The following is a 17,266-nucleotide window of genomic DNA, read 5'->3' on the forward strand; positions in this document are numbered from 1 at the left end:
AGCTGAGGTTTAGAGTGCAGAGGGGAGGGATGGATGGACAGATGCATGGATGGATGGATGCAGAAACCTACGGAATGGGATTAGTGCAGCTCCTGAGAAGTCTGCATCCTCCAAGTCCATGCGTGCCTGTGTACCGATGAGCTGCAGGGAGCTTGCCAGGAAGGGAAGTAATTTTAGAGTGTGATTTGGAAAATGATTCAGTTTAAAAATTGCTATTTTTGATGGGCTACTTTCAGCTGGGATCCAGTCCCCAACACGTTCCCAGAAGCACTTGCCTTGCTGCAGCAGAGCGTGGTGAAGAGTGGAGGAGGAATGTCTGTCTGGGAGCCCGGAGTCCTGAATCTCGTGATGCTACTGAGACAACAATGATGGGAATGAGTCCTCCTTACATGTCATGTCCCTTCCTGCATTTGACAAGTGAGTACTTTAACCTACTTGGCTTGATGGAGATGGCAAAGGTAACTCTCCCACCTACCCTAGGGGTTCACTGTGCTCAAGGGAAGGTACAGGCATGTGGATCTGGAAATGGGGCTGATGGGCAGACAAAGTTTCAAGACAGGCAAGTCTACTTTATCCACTTTATATAAAAGCCAAGGACAGTTTGAGGAATTGTCAAAAATAGTTGTGAAATGTCAAACACCTTTATCATGCCAACTGAAGATGTACTGCATGTATTTTACAGACCCTGTGGCTACAGCTCTTAGAAATCTCTCCAGCCAGTGGCATCAAAATGAAACCTGCTAAGCTGACAGTCACTCCATCAGGATGAGGCTTTATAGCAGTTCAGGACAGTCAGCCTTTGATCACAGCGCCGAAGAAAATATTGGCAACCCCTTTGGCCTGCCAGATTTGTTTTCTAGAGTGAGAAACTTCAGAGAGCGATCCTTGCTGATTACACCTGTCAGTTATCAACAGACAGGTCAAAATGTCCCTTATCCCCTGGCTTTGTCCCTCTTGTTTTTTTCAGGTAGGTGCTGGCTGATGGTCCTCTCAGACCATTTTCCCTGCTAAGCTTTTCATAAGCAGGTTCCACTTGTGACTAGGCAACTTCATACAATTTGGTTTGTTCTCGAAGATGTGTGGAGTCAAAGCATGTGGCTGAACACTGTGCTCTGTTTCCCATGCAGGTATCAGGACTGGTGATAGTTTTTGGGAGCATTAACATTCATCCCACATTTATTGGTGCCTGACCCAAGGCTCCTGGGTGTGACTGGCTGGTGTGTTTCCCAGGCAGTGGACCAGATGAGATGTGTGTGTAAGTGTGTGCATGTGTGTGCATGTAGATAAAAACCAAATAATTTCCCTTGCAATAATTAAAAAATCTGAGCCTTCAGTTGGCTGATCATCAGTGTATCCATCCAATGTATGGCAACATTGTGTTGAGGACCAACTTTACACAAGGTCTCATTTTCACTCCCTCCTCTCTCTTTTGTTGAGCATTGCTAAGAAGTGGAAGTGTGGATCATTTTCTGAGTTGCCTTCCCTACTCCTGTTCACCTTCTGACATGCAGCAGGTGAGTAACCTGGTGTCAGGCTATATGGGAAGGCTCTGAGATCCAGCAAGAAGGTTCCTGAGGCAGCAAAGGGTGCCAGCCCCTCTCTGGTTCACCTTGCACATAGCAGAGAGTGTTGACTGTTCCACTGTGTCAGAGGGGAAGAAATGATGGTAAAAGAGGGCATAACATTGCACTGCTTAATTATTGTTTCTTTTTGGGGGAATATTTGTTTGTGAAGAGACATTATGGTATCTAAGAATGAGGCACAAGGAAAGCAACATCATCTTCACAGCAAATTCTAAGCTTCTCCTAGGAAGCAGAAGGTGAAGGGAATGTGGTAGTGAGGAGGGCTCCCTTTTGCAGCTGTCCATTCTTGCTTCTACTGTGGTGAGCAAACAGGGGAATGTATTAAGCTTTAAAAAAAAAAAAAAAGACAAATTCTAGTTTGCTATGTAGAGGGTTTTAAAGGGCCTTTCTTTCCAGATTAAGGTTTTCTGTTATTTATAGCCACATAAAAGGTGTTTCATCTGTAATACCAATGCATTCTTTGTGCATGTTAAGAAAGAAAGACAACTGCTGTGCCACTGAGCATGCAAAAATGTGCCAGGGAAAACATTCAGGGCCAGAGTAATTTTCATCTCTGGTCTTCTTGGCCTGGAAATGAACTTCAGCCTCCTATTTTCCTATTTTTTTGAGATGGCCACTGGCCATATTCACCCAGGCACTAGAGGGAAACAGAATGAAGTTTGGCAGCATTTTGCAGTCATTTGCCAAATGAGCAGTCAAAGCGGTGGAAAAGCAAAGTGATTAAACTTCTTGCAGGGGATTTAATCCATCGTAGGTGTACTGTGACCAGTGCTGTCACTTTGGTTTGACACTGGGGTATGATTAAGCCCTTAACAAGCACTTAACCGGTGAAAATTCATCAGTTGAAGCATAAAAAATAAAAATGCACAATGAAGAACATACAGTATTGAAACCAAGCTACATGGTGTGCTTCAGACAAGTAAGAGCTTAGGTAAGGAATGAGGTGAACATAAAAGAATAGTGGGATGACAAATGCCTAAGAGTGGACACTTCAGAAGTGGAGTACATAATGGTAACTGAGAGCACTCTGTGCCTGAGGGATCACCTCTGTAGCTCTGCATCTGTGAGAAGTGCAGGAGGTAGTGATGGAGAATAGAAAGGAGCACAGACTTCTTTTGAAAGGTTTCTGAAAGCTCAGGCTTACAGTTTCCTGAATGTTTCCTGCCAGCTGCACAGTCTCCTCGCTGGCCCTTCATGTTTGTTGACTTCTGGTTAAGTGAGATGGTCAGCATGGTCTGGCACAGAGGTTGGAAGGTTTTCGAGCATTGCTTGCCAAATTATATTTTAATTTTCTAAATCAGAAGTTCAGTGTGCTAATGGATATTTTGGCGATGCGAGATCTTGTTCCTTGTGAAAGAAAGCTGCCACTGGGCAGCTGAGTGTCGTGTTCCCCCGGCCGGCGGAGACCGCTGGATTCCCTTGGACTCTCAGCTGTATCTCAAGTCAGAGCCATTCCCATTCTGCAGTGACTCTGTGTCAGGTTCAGGCCAGGTATCTTCTGCTGCCACCATGCTGTCAGCTCCTGACTCCTGATCTAACAACCAGGTCGTCTGATTCAGGCTTAGAAAGCATGAGGTTTCTCACCAGTTATAAGCTGATATATTACAACACATTGACCCACTAATTTCTCTTCCAGTTTCCTTGCTTACCCTTCTGACCTTGGTCCTGTTTCTCTCCTTAGGCTGAGAAATATTCTAGAATAGAATGTCTTTTATTTTAATGCATTATCACAACTGCGTTGGAGATGCAATGAAATCATGGCAAGCTTCCCATCATCCACCAAGGAAATAAAAGAGAATCCTGCTGGTGTGAGAGCCATTGTACTGGGGAGATCTTGTCATGCTGATAATGATAGAAGAGTAAAATGCTCTGCTGTGAAAAAGATACATTCCAGCAAGCAGTCTTCATTGCTGTCCAAATGCCAGCATGGCTTATTATTTTCTAATGAAATGAAACATATTCGTGCTCTCTGAAGTTGACTCTGTTGATTTAATTTGTTTTATGATCAAGATTCTAAATTTCGTATATTTTATGTTTTATAAGTGGTGAGCAGGGATTTAGCTGCATGAGGCATATTAATATCAATACAGCTAACTCCCCATGCACTTCTTTAAAGACTATTTTATACATAACAACATGGAATTTCACCTCTATATTTCTCCTAGTCTCTGCAGGAAAAAGCAGTGATAGCTAATCTGAAGGCAAGCACACATTTTATTATTGGTCTCAAAGCAGTAAGCATTTTTTAGTACTCTGAATTTTTCCTGCTGACAAACAGGCAGTGAGTGTATAACATAGAAAGCAAATAGCTGCGTTTTTTGTGGCCGGACTGGGGAAAGCAACAGAACGATCTCAGGCAAGAAATCACATATTATTATTTATTTTATGTGATTTCAATGTGCTGTCTTTAGAGTTTTTTCTTATAGAACTGGCATGCACTAAGTTGTGGAAATACTTCTCCAGTGTTAAATGTTATTAGAAAAGGAACATTCACTTTTCTAGAGGAAATATTCTGGATCTGCTTCCTTCCTCAGGAGTAAAATGATCCAAATATCCTTGAGAATGGGAACAGGGGGAAAAAAAAGGCATGCTTTCAAAGCAAAAGATGTTCATTTTATTCTTTCTTTGTCTTTACTAACCATGTTTCTACCTTCCATCCCAACCATTGAATTTGTCTCTCTGTACTAAAAGACAATTGTCACATCTTAAACACTTGTCCTTCCAGGAGAATGGAACAATCTGGGGATGATCCTAGATGATTTTAAGTAATTTCCAGCAGAAGGAAAAGTCTCTCAGCATTACCTGCAGACTGTTGGTGGATCTTGGTCATAACAACATGTTCTATTTGAGCTCAGCGTGGTGAAAACTCCTGCCAGACCAGGGTCTGTGCTGTGGGATAAACCAGCTGGCTGGACCCTCAGCACGGTGTGCACTTTGTGGGGTGTTATCTGTGGGATCACGCCTGTATCATGCTTACCCTCAAATAAGGAAACATTGCATTTGTCAGAGTTTAGTCTTCCTAAAATTTGACTTTCCTTATTTAACTTGTGATTCAGATAAACAAAATTCAGGTTATTCCGGTGGTACTTCACCAGGGTTGGACTCGTGGTGGCCCAGTCACAATTTTCATCTGGTTTTGGATTGCAAAACACTCCTTTTGCTCTGAACTGAGTGAGTACATTCCATTTGGCAAATATGGAGTGTCTCTGGAGCTGTGAATTTCTGGACAGGAAGAAGATGGTACACTACACCAGTCAATAGTACTGTCATGCATTAATCTCATGAAGCAAATTCTCTCATCTGTGATCCAGTGCTGAAGTTTAAAGGGGCTGTTGCAAAAAAATAGGATGTAAATCATCACCTTAACACAGTATGTAGAAGCTTGTGCCATGGGATTCAGCCTAACAACAAAGTAAATCTATGAATCATCTGGAAATGACTGAGGAGATGAGTGCCTGTATTTTATCAGTTGAGTGTTGAATAATTACATGCTGGCAGTGTGTATGCCCAGGTCTCTCTCTCTCTCGCACACACACACCAGAAATGCATAACTGATAGAGATGTAGCTCAGGAGTTTGTAGGACTTACAAGTTCTGAGGACTGCCTGACCTTAAGATACTTCTTCTAGGCTGCGTCATATTTACGGAATCACAGAATGGGTCAGGTTGGAAGGGACCACAGTGGGTCATCTGGTCCAACCTCCCTGCTCAAGCAGGGTCATCCCAGAACACATTGCACAGGATTGTGTCCAGACAGTTCTGGAATATCTCCAGTGAGGGAGGCTCCAGAACTTCTCCAGGCAACGTCTTCCAGGTCACTTGCACAGTAAAGAAGTTCTTCCTCATATTCAGGTGGAGCTATCATTAAGGCAGAAATTCCCATTGTGTAGTACCACAGCTGCTGCAGAATAACTCCCACAACCACCTTTTCAACCTTTCTTGGAAAGCAGTTCAAATTTTGTACTTCCAAATGCTTACAGCTCATTCTGTCAGAATAAGGCAAAAAAGGGTAAAAAGCCAGGCCTTGGGACTGATGTCAATAGATGAATGAGAGGGATGAAGATTAGGGAAAGAAAAGGTACGTTTAAGCTAAAGAATAACAATGGCCCAAAAGCAAATGAATGTGTATTGCCTATGAATACACTAAGAGTCAATATTTGAGAATGTTCCTAGCTATCAAAGTAACCAATTTTTTAAGTGGTGTTCCAGTAGGAAGAATGAGAGCAAAAAGCTGACCTTCCTGTGAGGTGGAGTCTGAAGTGTATTATATAAAGTGATGTCTGCAATAGGAGAAAACTGAATTTACTGGCAAAAGGGGTCCAAAACATCGTCAGATATTTTAAGCTGGATAACATACAGACCTCAGTCATATATATGGTATCTCTTCCCGATCACTGCTAAAATGGGTGTCATATTTCTACCCTCTTTTCATGGCAATATTGACTTTCAGGAGTCAAATACCTATTGTAAGCTGGTTGGGGAATGCATTTAGGAAGAAATGCTGGGGATGATTTTGCTAGAACATCTTATCAGTGGAAGCAAAAAGAAAAAAGTTATGTCTGTTTTATTTTAACAACATGAAAGCTCCTCAAGGTCTACACCATTCAGAACCCAGCAGGAATTTTCCAACTGAGGAGGAGAAAGAGAAATGTTTACTAAAAGACAGATTGCAAACATCAAACTGCCTGTTCTGTAATTGATCTTTTACACTGAGAATATCCAGAAGATCTATACTTATGGTTAGACTGTTATTTGGAAAGCCAGTAAAATACATTCTGCTGAGAACTACTTCATATTAAGCCTGCAACCTGGGGATCTTTCAAAACACAGCAATTGCCTTGGATGTTCATTTCAAGGCAGACACTGCTCTGTACATTTAAAGCAGTAATTTATCTTTCAGACCCAGAAGAAGTTTGGGGTTTTTTTCCTTGCTTGATTAAGAAGCATAAAAATATGACAAAGGAGAAAAAAGGGCTATTAGATAGGGTTTTACTAAATGCCACACTCTAACTCCTTCCTGAACAAAGAGAGGGGGAAAAAAAAAAAAAAGGGCACCTCTGTGCTTAGAAATCTGGAAGGTAGGTGAAAATGTTCTTGAGTAGGCAAGCTGCCAAATTCAGTCCATGGGGCTGCACCTAGCTCAGTGAAATATGATGGGAAAGCCCAGAAATGGGGGAATGATGGTCACATGCCTTAGTTGTTGGCTGAATAACCATATTATATTGTCATTTTTAGGAGATGCACTTCTACACTTTGTCATATTGACCTTTAGTTTCTTATCACTGCAGATTGATCTCCTCTTGGATGCTCTTTTCCCAGCCTCTTTAATCAGTATTTTCTTGATGAGAAGACGAGTACTAATTAGAAGATTCATTTCTACTAGGAAGAAACTCAAGTCCTTATCAATCATCCCTTCAGTTGCTGCTGCTAAGAGATTCAGACATGGAAAAGATATTTAATATTTACTGCCATGCTTCCTGCCTGGTAACATGAAATTACATCCACGTCTCCTAGGCTCCTATCTAGTACTTATGCATAAACTTGTTGTCTTCCATGCAGCAGCAAAGCTTTGCTAGAAGTGTAAAGAGGATGAACAACCCTGTGGTGTCTGAGCACTTGCTGCATTCCCCTGTTCCATTGCTTCTGTAAGTCTGGAATCCTCTTCAATAAAGCGCCTTTCACAATCTCTTCCCAACAGAGGCGTGATAGCTATAAGCTATCTCCTTGTCTCTTATATTAAATTCCCTGGTATTAATGGATTATGGCCTTCAGCATCATCAATATTATTAAGAACAATATTGTGACACTGGAAACTCAATCCAACCTCACCTTTTTACATTAATTGTTACAGGGTTTCTACCTTAGTAGTCTGAAAGGAAGTAATTATCCTGGATTCATGAAAACATCTCAAACATAAGAGACACCAAGTAATGATTGTTTTCCCTTCACCCTCTAAGAAAGTAGATAATTGGAAAAGAATATAAATAAAGACACTGTTGGAAGAAAAAGGGATATAGGTGGGGGCCACGGGTCCTTCATAAGAAATTCTGCCTGCTTGCATCTGATCAGTGCACTAGCAGTTCAGCAGTTTCTCAAAGGCAAATGGGTTGCCTTCACAGCAGTTTTTGATGCATCTTTTGGGGGACCCGAGGCTAAGAATTGCCCAGCTGTAATTTGTCATTCTGTTTGCTGCCTGTTTCCACACATGCAATAAAAACGCCTGTACCCTCTTATTTTTCAGCATAGCTGGCTAAAGACAAGGATCCTCAGGGAAATCTAAAGCAAAATCGTGTTCCTATTTTATGATGACAGTTAACTTTGAATTTAAAAACAAATAAAAATATTCTAACTTAGCCCAAAATGCTACTGGCTTTTTGGATTAAAATTTCAGAGTTGAATAATTGGAATTTTGATATCATCCTGTATGTGTTTATGGAGCAATATTGTCCCAAATGGCTAGTGATGCAGTGCTTTCTCAGTCCTGCTGAATAAATCTATTTTAAGTCAATTCCCAGTAAAAGAGTTTGAAAAGCTACTCTTGCTATTGGCTTTATTTGCAACAGTAAAAGTCTGCCAATTTCAGGCTTCATCCTGAAAACACTGGGAGCTCAGTCCCTTATCCTGCAAAGCCTTTCATCACAGGCTTAATTTTGAAACACATGAACAGTTCCTAGTGACATCTGCAGAGTAAGTCATCTTCAACAGCTTCAGTTAAGCACACCATCCCATCCCCCTGGACCAGAGTGATTTGTTTGTATGTTATTCAGAGCACAGCACTGTAAAAAAAATGTTCACGAATAGAAGTTATCAGAGGAGTTGTTGACTATGGTGCTCCATGGAGGGGAGTGGGGCAGGGGAGCGGGGACCAACTATAGTGAGCACTTGGGAGGGACAGGAGGCTTGTCTTCATGCCTTAAAACTTATATTTTTCTTCATCCCAAAGATTTGGTTAGCTGGAATTTTATCTCGTTCTGGGAGTGTGTTCAGGCCGAACACCATGTCAGGCTTCCACAGGCTTTCTACTTTTCCACAGGGTTTCTACTTGTTTCAGGGGTTTCAGTTCCCCTACAGACCGCTGGCCAGTGAGGGAAATGCTGCTGAGGTAAAGGATGGAATGGCACAGTGTTGTTCAGCCCTCAGAGATGTAAATGGGTGCTGGTGAACGAGGATCTGCTGCAGCCTAAAACCTGGCACGGATATCACTTCACTGCACTGAGTGCTTTTAGTCTGATGGAGCCTTCTTTATCCAAATGGTATCACTCTCAACTGACAACAGGAGTGAAAATCTTGAATAGAAATGTATCTATCTGTAATTGTAATCAGATTTTACAAACTTACCCTTTCTACTACTTTGGCCATACAATGATTCTTTTCATTGCTATACTTGTTTGGAAAGAAAGCCTGATAGATCATCGCCTGTAGGCATGAATTGTTCTGTGGGAAGGAAGAGTTTATGAGGGCAGGTGCACAGGAGACAAATGGACAGTATGGCCTTGTGTTGACAGAAACTGTTACTGGCATGGAAGAAGTTTAATTTCAACCTCACTATAAAACATGAAGCCAATAGCTTTGTAGATAGTGAAACTCATACCAATCGTACAAATCCAAGCCTAAGGAACATGAAGAGGGCTCTGACTCAGGTGGGTGGAAGGCAGGTCAAGGTGAAACCATCTTGTTCACAGCAGATGAAGCAATGCTGACAATGCATGAGTAGGTGGAGAGCTTATTTCAGGCCAGTGAATGTGGTGCCGTGCATGGGATGTTCTCTGTCTGTAGGAACACAGTAAGGGACTGTGGAGCAGAAATGGGCTTGTGCAGCATTAGCCTTAATGTTCCAGAGCTCAAAATGTGGAATGTTCACCAGGAATGTTCTGTAATAATCTAAAATGTGGTGGGGCTTTTTGTTCTGCTTTGTTGTGTTTTGTTTTCTGAGAGCTTACTGCTGCTTTTAGTGGCCTTCCAGAGATAAGCTCTCAGCTAATCTGGAGTTCATTTACAGTGCTGGCTGGCTGAAGTGCTTTCTGATGGAACCGCCTCTGCATTTTCAGTTTTTGCTTTTGCCTTGGTTTGAACAAATGAGAAGGAAATAGTTAATTATTAACTTAGCAGCTAATACTGTGTACAGCTACTAAACACATTAAAAATGGTTTTCTGTGCTTGGCACCTTTATGCCTTTGAGGATTCTGCTTGTGTACAGAAAAAAAGTCATTTTGCTCCCAGCTACAGGCAGTCACACAGGAGTCCTGTGTTTCTCCAAACTCTTGCTTTGAAATCTTACTTCTGTTCTTTCTCATATTGCTTGTTCCAACCCAGGGTCATTCAGAGTGGAAAGATATCCTTAACCTGAGTGCATGGAAAGCAAGGTCAAGATCTGTCAGTTAAATAAACTGGTATAACAAACTCGATAATGCCAGGGGAAAATTAGCCACAGAACCTTACCTGAAATTTTGTACTGCTTTTGCCATTTCAGAGAGTTCGCACTTCAGCCCCTGATACCTGAAATGCCACCTTTGGCTCAAGTATTTTTAATGCAGGGTTTTGTTTTTGCTCCTGCATTCTGTAAGGTATTTGTGAACAGTCAGAACAGGCAAAAAAGTGTAAAATGCTTCGTTGGATTAAGTCAAAGTGATCATTCTGAAAGAGACATTGCAAAAGGGATTGTTCTGCTAAGGCATCAGGTACCCTCTCATGAGGTGTTGCACCTTGTTATCATTAGAGGGACAGGAAGAGCTTGATGGAATGCAGGACCAGGCATGGGGCTGGTTGTGGAGTTTGCCATTTCTTCCCCCTTCAGACTTTTGACATAAACCAGAAAAGTGAGCCTTTGTTTTAAAAATAGCTCCGGTGATCATCTGAATCATCATCATGGACACTGAAGCAGAATATTTGCTGTTCTGAACCTTGCCTTGATAACTTCTTTTCAAATCTAAGGAAAATATTATTGCTGCTTTTTTTTTTCTTTTTTTTTTTTTTTTTTTTTTCTCCAGGGAAGGGATTGCTCCCAACAGAGAAGAATAGGAAAATAATTTCATTGAGTTTTATCATTCTTTGCCATGGGAATCTCAGCTCCTGAATCGTTAATTTGTTATGAAATGAAGCTAGAGTGTCATGGTCAAGGAATCTTGCCCCATAATACTTCTTTAAATTGACGCTTTAATGTGTATAAATTACAGCAGTTTTAATCAGTGCACTATATATTTTTATTATTCTAGAGATGTTATTTATGAGGAATCAAGTGAGATTTTATGGTGGGAACCTTAAGGGGACTTAATTAACTAAAAGCAGCTCCACCAAAATCAACAAAATGGTGTGAGAGTGGGAGGGATCAGAGCTTTCCCTCCATCATTACTGAGCTCCTCTAACTTCTTTTACTATTTGATAATTAACAGAAGACTAGTGATTGCTGTGTGTCTGCCTCTTACACCAAGTCCTAAAATAGGGTCAGGTTTTTATGCTTAATGAAAAAACCAAGGTATCTTGGCACCTGAGAACACAACATGGAGTTGTTGCACCACTATTGGTTTTTTTCAGAAATAGTTACAGAAATTCTTATCTGCCTGGGAGACATCTGGTCATCTAAGAATTCCCCTTAGTTTGGGAAATGTTTTAAGGATGAAAGACTTATGTCTTGTGGTCAATAGACTTCTCAAGAAGAAGAAGAAGAAGAAGAAGAAGAAGAAGAAGAAGAAGAAGAAGAAGAAGAAGAAGAAGAAGAAGAAGAAGAAGAAGAAGAAGAAGAAGAAGAAGAAGAAGAAGAAGAAGAAGAAGAAGAAACAAGAATAAACGTGTTCCTAATGAATAATACCTGCTTTAGAGGAAGGATTTCTTGGTAAACATTGAAAGCAAAACTAAACAACTAGATTGGCTTCAACTGAGTTGTAAACTGTCGTGCTTGTACATAACATGGGAAATAAAACTGGGAATTTTGTTTGACATAGTTGTCGAGGGCACCAAGAAAATAGCCCTTACTGAGTGAAAACTGCCTTTTGTGCACTGTAGAAAGTAGGAAGTCCCAGTGTAACAAGAGCATTAAAATGTCATGTCAATGATTCTGCAAAATTGCTTTGAGCAGCTGTAGAATTTTGCTTAGAGATTGCTTGCAGAATTAAGTGGAAACACTTTTCCTAGTGACCAATGTGCAGTATAAAAGTCACATGGTTTTCTCTCATCCCATAGCACTGGAAGTTCAGAATCTTAGTCAAAACTTTTTTTTTTTTTTTCTGATTTAGAACATTACTCTTAGCCCTAAGGAAGATGGATACTCAAACACAATTTGGACAGCTTTGTGAAAGAAGATATACTGCCTGCTATAGGAATCTAGATCCTAAAAAAGTCAACATGCAGCTGGCAGAAAAGGCAAGCAAACACCCCAATGGTTTAATATAGCAAGGAAATCTTAAAGTTGTCTCAATAAAAGCTCTGTTCTCTCTGACTCAGTTACTGGAGTCATTGTCACTTAGGACCAGAGGGAATAGTCTGACCATCAGGTGAAAGTAGAATTTAATCCAATTATTTTTCTGGGGAACCCAAGACATTTTGTCCAACTCAGGCATGTCTTTTGGAAAGACTGCAGTAAGTTGCAGTGATTAATCACACTTGAAGTTTAAAAATGTACATCCATTTTCTAATTCTGATTTACCTGGCTCTGGTTTCCAGACATTAGTTCTTGTTTCATACTTACTATTTGAGTTCTTGTATAGTACTTACTATTTGTTCTTTGTGAAAGTGTTTATAATGTAGTGTTTATATAAAGTGTTTATAATTTTTTGGTTTTCTTTTTGAATGTGTCTGCATATTTAGAGTAGTCCCCAGCCTGCTTGATCTAAATCTCATGCTGGGGTCCTCCATACTGTGACTGTTCTTTCTTAGAGTGGAACCCTTCTCAAATTCAGTCTAGACCTGTGGCTAAGAAATAAATAGAGTAAGCAAGGCAAAATAAAGAGGGGAAATGGAATGGACAGGAAGAGATGTCAGAAGCATGAAATCCTTGTTTCTGGATGATGCCCTGTCTGAAGGCTTGCCAGGCTGTACCCAGCAAAGCTGGGTCATAGACAGGACTTCACGCCTCAGATTAGAGCAGAGTTTTCAGAAAGAAGTAGAGGGGCCACCAGGGACTGTAAAGAAGGCATGGAAAATCTGTAGAAAAATCTCTGGGCAACCCTGTTTTCCAAGTGCAAAATTATTCCTGTGTTTTGCCCCCTTTCTCCTCTTCAAGAAAGGGAGTGAAAGATGAATTCTCTGAAGGAATGGCATAAAGCGATGTCAGGAGAGGTTAAGATCAGATATTAGGAAAAGCTGCTTCCCTCAGAGGGCTGTTGAGCTCTGGAACAGGTTTCCTAGGGAAGTGGTCACAGCACCAAACCTGACAGAGTTTAGGAAGCATTTGGACAATACTCTTAGGCACGTGGTGTGACTCTTGGGGCTGTCCTGTGCAGGACCAGGAGTTGGACTTTGATCCTAGTGGGTTCCTTCCAACTCAGAATATTCTATGATTCTATTATTCTGTGAATTTCAGTATTACAGCGTCTGTTTTGCCAGTGATTTGCATCCTGGTTAAAAAAAAGTGGCAGGTACAATAGTGCATTCTGGCTCTGTCAAATACTGGAAGTTAAAAAAAAAGAGAGATATACATCACATTGCAACCATGAAAAACCCATTTTATAAATAAGGAAACACTGGAGAAGAAGGGAAACTGTTAGATGCCTTGCTGTCCAATATATAAATTGCTACATGTAAGACATTTAAACTGCAAGAAGGAACAAAAGACATTGAAAAATGAAGGAGAAAGCCAAGAGACAGCCTAAGGACACAGACTGGCAAACTGATCTCAGCTTATATGGTCACTGGAGCCATTCAGAAATGAAAAGGAAAATTGTTGTTAAAGAAAGAGCATCGGTGGGAAGGTGCAGCAGCAAAGGTGGCTGTGGAGCTCTGCTTGCAGCAGTTTTCTGGAGGGAATCATGGGTGACCCTCTTCCTATTGCATGTGTGACCGTGGTTACAGACCTGCAGGAGCTTTGTGTACTTGGAAACTACCTCTCTGTCAAGTTCTGCTGAGAGAGGGAAGCTCTGCGTGGCTCTTTTTAAGCAGGCTGCCTGATTGAAGCTCTGGGGGGTTTCGTGAACCTTCAAGGGACCTTCAGATGGAATTCATGTTGGCTATCATATTTTGGATGCTAATGACCCATCTAAACCTGTCTGGTTTGCCCAAAGTTCACAGCAGGTGCCTTGTCTCACCTGTGCCATCCCTGTGCCCTGTGTCTGTATTTCTCTTGCAGAACATTTGGGTGGGGCAAAGGAGAACTCTTCACAGGAAAGCCTCTGGAATTTAAAAACGGAAACAAAGTGGTTTCCCCATTTTCTCACTCTTAGAAACATCTGAAGTGATGTGACATAGAGGGGTGTAAGGCTGCTCTGGCAGGTTTCTTTAGGCGCTCAGGGTGAGGGGCTCTGAGAGCCCCACTTTAGACCCAGCTCTCTGCCTACGGTGCAAAACCAAGGTGATGGTGGGCTCAGTGTGGCAGCACAGAGGCAGCTCTGGGGTGCCCATCTCCAAGCTGGTGCCTGGAACTCCACTCCACACAGCTGCTCCCCCGGGTACGTTATTTTCGGTCAAGGTGGCTACGTGTGCTCCGGGCCTCAACCTGCACTGCTTTGCAGAGCTGCTCTGTGCAGGGTGGATGAGGTAGGTTGGGCCATGGCTTGGGGGCACCTCTGCAGTGCAGTCCATGGTGCGGAGGCATGTTCCTTGTCCACAACTCTGAACAGCTATTAACAGGAGCTACTTCTGCCTCCTTTATGGACATAATGTGTTCATAGAGATTTTAATGCTTCACGGAAATGTCTCAAGCAGGAGAACAGAAGGGAAATTCACTGATAGCGCCTTCTCAGTCCTGTATCTTTTTTTTTTTTTCAAGGTTAAAAAATCATTTGGAAATTAAACTTGGAATCTATTTTGGTCTCTTCTCCTTTCTCTCTTCTTCCTTCCAACCCATCTTCCCTGAAAAAAAAAAAAATCACCATCCAACTCAAGGGGGACAGTCCTGCAGAATTAATTCCTTCTGGGAATTAATCAGGTTGCTGAAAAGAAGAATGGAAAAGTTCTTCAAAACTTTGTCTTTTATTTATAAAATACAAGACTTATGATTTGTTCTCCCTTTCTTATTAATCTTTGCCATCTTCAGACATTCAAGAAGTGTAAGCCACCCCCCCCACTAGATTCATGAAGAGAAATAAAAAGGTTTCCTGTTTCTGCCGTCTTTTGCTGAGCATTGTAGGACTGGATTTTATGGATGTTTTTCTGAAACATAAAAAAAAAAAAATTGAAATGCACTTAGAAAATGAAATAGAACCTTATGAGGAATATCAGTTCTTACTACATTTGTGATAAAACTTTATGGTTTAGCTTTTAGGTATAGTGTAAGAAAAAGGAAGCCCATGTATCTATTTAATGGATATGCCCTTCAGGAGTGAGGAGCCATTGGTAACACTTGCTTTGAATATGCTCCCAGAAGTTGCCTGCTGACACACACCTGCATCTAATGGACATGGCAGGACAAAGGGTCTCATAGCTTGGCAGTGGCACTTGTGTAACTCCAGGATTTGTTGAAGTACCCTTGACACTTCAAGTTACTGATTGCAAGCCTCTCCCAGCCTTGCTTGATGAATGATAGGCAGATGGACAGAGAGAGGGAAAGATGACACAGTAGGGAAAGCAGCTTGGCTGCCATTAATCAGTGGTGAACATCTACTCACGTGACGTCCTCCAGCACCAAAAAAAAAGATGAAAAATTTTGTTTCTGTTCAACAGAGCCCATGGCTAAGACATGCAGAGCTTTGATTAAAATGCATTGGGAGAGTCAGGTGTGTGTTTTGGATCCCAAGACATGGGAATTGGATGCTAGCAGTTGTACCGAGAGGGAAAAGGCTTCCCAGGCTCCCAGTGGCATGCCAGGATTGTAGATAGCTGGGTATGAATTTATTCTTCTCTTTGAGCATCCCGAAAAAACAATTTCTACAGCTTTATTAAATGGACCTGAATGTGCAAGTGGGTGCTATGTATGTGTATATTACAAATCATATTAATGTAGATCTGTTACAGTAAGTTTCTAATACATTTTCCTCTCATTCCCTTCTTTTCCCTCAGCTCCAGTCTAGCATATTTTTCAAGTGGTGCTGCTGAATCATGTTTAGAGGGAATGAAGGACTGTTTGGTGTGTTTCCCTTCAAGGCAGCACTGTTTCTTGCAGACGTGGTGGGTGTGATGGGCCACCGAGCTCTTGCCAAGGACCTGTGGAGAGATGAACCCGTGTTTGCCTTGTAATTCTCCCACACTTTAGAGAAGGCTCAGTGCTGTCAGGAGTCTCTGTGAAAGATATTGTTTGAATTTGTTGTAGTAAGAGACTACCTCTCCACCTGCAGAGGAAATAAACATTAAAAAAACTAATTTAAGACAGTAAAGTTGTGCCATTTAGTGCAACTAAAGCTATGTGTACACACACAGTAGGGGTCAGCTGTGACCCTCCAACTGTGGTCCCAAAGCTGTGACCCTCTGCAGCTCTGTTCCCAGTGGATACCTTACTCTCTCTGCAAATGCTGTTGGATGCTGTGGCTTGAAATTGCACTGTATCTGCTTATTTCAATATATATAAACCTGACCAGGGCCTCAGACCTGGGTATTTCAGTGTCAAGAAATCTTCTCAGTAGCCAAAGATTTCCTTCCTAAATTTGATCTACTTGTCTGTCTTTTACCCTCTTTTCTTTCTCACCCAAACCTACTCCAAATAATACCACATTTTAAAAATTTATATCCTGGACTATTTAGAATTCTTTGTGAGTAGTTACCATGTTCCCTCTTATCCCTCTGTTAACTTGCCCAGCTGATGTACATATTGTCTTGTGAGGACAATTTGTGAGAAGGATTGCTTCTCCCCTTTGCTTGAAGCTGGTTTTGGTACAGCTTTTTGTAATTTCCCTCTCTGTTTCAATGGAATTCAGGACACCCCCACTTCCCCAACATATTTCAGTCTTCACTAATTTTTGGAATTTTCTTGCTGATCTTTAAGTCATTAGTAGAGGTGATAGGAAGTGGGACATATAACCCTCTTAATGCCACTGTTACAAATCTGTGTGCTGTAGGTAACTAAGACTATCTATCAGCCTCAAGGTGAAGGTAATAAATCTTGCTCATCCTTGGGCCACTTTGCCAAGTGGCTGATTAAAAGCAATCTTCACAGAAATTGTTCTCTCTGCAACTGGCCCCTGAAACCCCAAACATATTCCCCTTTTCTTAGTTACTCCGGTACCTTTAGTAGAAGAAAGCTGTCAGTTCTCTGAGAAGACCTGAAAATCCCATTTCTAAACTTCTAGCACTACTCTTCACTCCTGGTCACTATACCCTGCAGGTATTCAGTTCTGCTGAACACCTGGGCTGCAGAAGACTGAAAATTAATATGATTTTTTTTCCTCAATGCCATTAGGCTGCATGTTTCTGTCTGCAGACAGAGTTTCTGGAGAAGTATGTCCTGTCTCAGGAGCAAAAACTGGAGCAAGCAGCAAGGCTGCCAGCAGACCTTGTATGGAGATAGATGGATGGCTGATTGGCAGGGCTGGGGAGGCAAAGGGGTATTTGAGTGGAGAAAGAAGGTAAGGAAACAGAGAAGAGGCGGTAACTGCACAAGTAGGA

General features: G+C 41.5%; 1 long non-coding RNA gene across 2 annotated transcripts in view; it reads left to right on the forward strand.

Annotated features, from left to right (window-relative positions):
- Nucleotides 1-17,266, forward strand: part of LOC126639935 (uncharacterized) — a 58,741-nt gene that overhangs the window by 6,121 nt on the left and 35,354 nt on the right. The window contains exons 2-5 of one of the 2 annotated variants that reach the window (XR_007628907.1): nt 237-417; nt 683-967; nt 1,128-1,255; nt 1,438-1,514. This is a non-coding gene — a long non-coding RNA (uncharacterized LOC126639935). The remainder of the gene's footprint in view (nt 1-236; nt 418-682; nt 968-1,127; nt 1,256-1,437; nt 1,515-17,266) is intronic. The other variant, XR_007628908.1, reaches the window with a different exon arrangement.

Source organism: Myiozetetes cayanensis, unplaced genomic scaffold (assembly GCF_022539395.1).
Source record: "Myiozetetes cayanensis isolate MyiCay16 unplaced genomic scaffold, myiCay2020 scf2-11, whole genome shotgun sequence".
Classification (NCBI taxonomy): domain Eukaryota; kingdom Metazoa; phylum Chordata; class Aves; order Passeriformes; family Tyrannidae; genus Myiozetetes; species Myiozetetes cayanensis.